The sequence below is a fragment of the Arachis hypogaea genome, chromosome 15, assembly GCF_003086295.3.
Source record: "Arachis hypogaea cultivar Tifrunner chromosome 15, arahy.Tifrunner.gnm2.J5K5, whole genome shotgun sequence".
Lineage (NCBI taxonomy): Eukaryota > Viridiplantae > Streptophyta > Magnoliopsida > Fabales > Fabaceae > Arachis > Arachis hypogaea.
The window spans coordinates 127,444,248-127,448,669 of record NC_092050.1 but is presented as its reverse complement, the minus strand read 5'-3'; positions in this window follow the sequence as shown (position 1 = coordinate 127,448,669).

Genomic DNA, 4,422 nt, shown 5'->3' with positions numbered 1-4,422 from the left:
ATCCGGGTTAGCTATCGAATGTGTCGGATTCTGGCAGTTTAATCAATGCGTGAGCTTATGGCTAGTAGGACAAGCATGCATCATCTACATCTATGTGACATTGTTTGAGTGTGAACATTATATTTGGTTTGCCTATATGATTATCACTATTTAACTGCTATTTGCTCTACCTGCTGTAATTACTTTTGATTGTGCTTAAACTTCATTACATGTGTTTATGACTGGATGATTCGGATTGTGGTGGTTGAGTGTTGATTGTTTTTCTTGGGCCGGAGGCCGTGATTGATTATATGTTGGGCTGGATTGCTGTGGTTCAATTTTATTTTGGACCGGAGGTTGTGATAAGTTGAACTATTGGATAAAATATTACTAAAATTGGACAATTGTGATATTGAGGGGGACTACCGACTTGTATTGAGAAGAGTTGAGAACCTGAGATCACTATATAGCTAAGATATAGTCTGATTTTCCCTGTTTGGATTTAGAAAGGACCTTAGGCTTAAATCTGGTGCATTTTGGAGTTTAGAATTGTCTAGTGGATTCATATCTTTTTAAATAGTCTCTATTTGGAATCATTACCCTACTGGAAACCTTCGGGTTCTCACCCGTTGTTAGATTTTGTTATTTTCAGATGCAGGATGTGATGCACCTTATTGAGCATGTCAGACTCTCTTTGAAAAGCAAAGACTCCTTTACATTTTGTATTTTGTGCCTAGTGTTTTTATATTCTCCCCTTTTGTATATGTTTTTGTATATCCCTCTTAGAGGTTGATCTACGGAGAAACAGGTTGTATTTTATTTACTTCTGGATTGTATTATACTTTCTAGCCAGCTTTGTCTTAGCAGGTCGAGACTAGTATTTTCTTTGTATCTCCTTTTGAATTTTATATATATCCCTTTCGTTTTCTGTATATTGACACCTTTATCGTTAACGTTTCGAGTGCGATGCAATTTCTGTTCTGTTATCTTTCTTGACAGGCTCCTAGTTAAATTATATTTCTTCAATCTATATGTATGTACTTTTCTGTTTTAGAGGTCATAATATACCTCACCACCTCTAATTACGACTATAGCGTAAGGTTTTGTGTGGTAGGGTGTTACATATTTGACCTTCTTTAAGTGGTTGTGAAGATGATGATGTCATCAATGAAGAAGAATAAAAAGTTGAAGAAACTATAAATGTTAATTTTAGAAAGGACAATGTTGTTATAATGGAGAAAAAGGTTAAAAATAAGACCCTCTAGGAATGTTAAAGGAAATGATAGTGTTATGGTTGTGGATGATCATCCTCGTTGGAGACTTTAGAAGCTAAGCTCTTATTATTATTTGAAAAAAGGACAAATAGGTACCTGACTTTTTTTTTTCGCAGACATTTTTATCCTTGGTCATCTGAAAATACTTTTAATTTGGACATATGCAATCCTCCGTTCATATGGGTCCATCAGACCCAATGAAAAACTCTGACATGGCTCCCGTTATGCTAACCTGGCCGTTACGCAGGCACATGTGGAGGAGAAGTTTTTAAAACGGGACAAATTAGTCCCCTTATTCAAGATGGCGCAATTTCAAATCCTCTTTCTTCCAATCATTCTTCTTCTTCGTCCTTCTTCTTCTTCAACCAGCCTCACAAGTCACGAGTCACCACCATTAATAGCAGCTCCCTGCTCTCATTACAGCTTCGCACCAGTCACCATCATGATTCGCCGTCTATCACCGCGCCCGTCACAAACCGGATCTCTCTGGTGCTCTCATCTCTCAAACTCGCCTTCCTCACCTCCCTGTCAACATCTCGTTTCTGCCTTCTTTGACAGTTTCTCTTGCCGGCCACCAACCCATCGTTCTTCAATGTTGACAGTAGCAGAGCAACCTTCCAGTTTTAGACTTTTAGTTAAACCATTAAACATTGGTTTTTAAATTATTTATGTTAACTGAATATCATGCATGAGCTCTGAATTTTGATTAAAAATATTTATTTGTATATTATGGTATTATTATGCTTGATTTTTCTGTTATTTTTATGGACGAGATTGAATCGAACAATGAAATTCTGAACATCATTGGATTTTTGGATTGAGAGGAGATGGAAATAAGGGTTTTGGGGATGGTTTACGTGCTTGAGATTGGGTAATTTAGGAGGAAGGAAGCAGTGGAGGCCATGCTCAATGAGGGTTTTGGTGGAGAAGCTTGTAGAGCTGCAAAGGTTAGAGCTTTATGGGGATTTGATTGATTTAGATCACAAGAAGAAGAAAGAATAAAAAAGATGAGCACGACTAGAAGAATGAGAATTTGAAACGGCGCTATTTTGAAGAAGGAGGACTAATTTGTCCCGTCTTTAAAAAATTCTCTACATGTGCATTCGTATCGGCTAGGTCAGCACAACGGAAGCTACGTCAGATTTTTTCATGGATGGAGGGATGCATATGTCCATATTTTAAAGAGGTCAGGGAGTTAAAAGTATTTTCAAATGGTTAGAGGCAAAAATATTTGCGGGCAACAGCTGATCCAAAGCAAAAGAGTGCGTTTAAGAACTCTGGACACCACTGGTTGGGGATTCTAGCAAAGTTGAATCACAATCATAAGGGGTTCACCCAGTTAAGTATCTGTGGCGTATATGTATCCGGTGGTAATACTGGAAAACAAAGCGCTTAGGGTCATGGCCAAGACTCAAAAGAAGCTGTGTTCAAGAAAAAAAGAACTAAACTAGGAGAATCAATAATATTATCTGAATTCTAAGTTCCTAAAGATGTCAATTATTTTGAGCTTCAAAGGAAAGTGAGATGCCAAAACTATTCAGAAGCAAAAAGCTACTAGTCCCGCTTATATAATTGAACTGAGCTTCATTGAGAACTCTGAGATTTATTGTATCCTTCTCTTCTTTTTAATCTTACTTTGATTTTGGTTGCTTGGGGACAAGCAATAGTTTAAGTTTGGTGTTCTGATGAGCGGATATTTTATACGCTTTTTGGCATCACTTTCATACAGTTTTTGTTATGCTTTATTTAAGTTTTATTATATTTTCATAGGTTTTAGTGAAAAATTCATATTTTTGGATTATACTTTGAGTTTGTGTGTTTTATGATGATTTCAGGTAAATTCTGGCTGAAATTGAGGAGCTTTGGAAAAAGTCTGATTCAAAGACACAGAAAGGACGACAGATGCTGTCGGATTTTGACCTCCGTGCACTCGAAGGAGCATTTTTGTAGCTATAGAAGTCTAAATGGCGCGCTCTCACCGGCTATGGGGCTTTCCAGAAATATATAATAGTTTATACTTTGTTTTGAAAATGAAGGCCCAAAACTGGCATTCAACGCCAGCCACCAACCCCATTCCTAGCGTCTAACGCCCAAAAGGGATAAGCTGGCGTCCAACGCTCATTCAGGAGCCTAAAGCTGGCGTCCAACGCCCAGAGGGAGTACCAACTCGTGGCTTCACTCAAGCTCAGCCCAGATACTCACCAAGTGGGCCCGGAAAGTGAATTTTCGCACTACAAGACTAGTTTATCTTATTTTTGTAATTCTTAGTTAGCAAGTTAGTATATATAAATCAAAGATCACCATTGTTAGAGATCTTTGCCCATTCGAACCTTTCACTATTATTTTCTGTATAGTATGAGTTACTAACCTCCTAGGTTAAGGTTAGGAGCTCTGCTGATTCTTATGGATTAATAATATCACTATTTTATTTCACTTTATGCTTGATTCTATTCTAAAATGTATCTTCGTTCTTCATCCTAATGAATTGGGAGTGTAACTTTACCGCCATGCCTATTCACATGGGTTCTTGCGAGTCCTTGACGGGATAGTATTGAACCACAAGCTTGATTATACATCTCTTAGACGGCTAATCCAAGACTTCGTTGGGTACTTGGAGACATCAGTGCAGCCGAGGTACGGGGCGATTAGGGCCTTTGTGGTATAGGCTAGAATCAAAGAAGCAGCGTTCTCTGATCTGGAAGATCCGACCTTGTCTGTGGCATTTTGAGTAGGATCACCAAGGCAATGGACTGCTAGAGTTTCACCCCCGTTCAGATTGGATGACCGCTGACCCGACGTTTGATCTGAAGCTGAGGAGATTAATGACCGCTAACCCGGCGTTAATCATTTACAGCCTGCCATGGAATGAATCAATCAGAAGTTAGAATAGATGGTGAGAAAAGTTGATCCAGAAGGAAGAAGCATCTCCGAAGCCTCAACCGTTCACTTATACCATTGATTTCACACCTATCTAGTAACGTTTTATTTATTTATCTGTTTTATGCATTTTTCACAACAACTATCATATTTTCTGTTCGCCTGACTAAGATCTACAAGGTAACCATTGCTTGTTCAAACCAACAATCTCCGTGGGATCGATCCTGACTCACCTGAGGTATTACTTGGACGACCCGGTGTACTTGCCGGTCTATCTGTGCGAATATTGCGG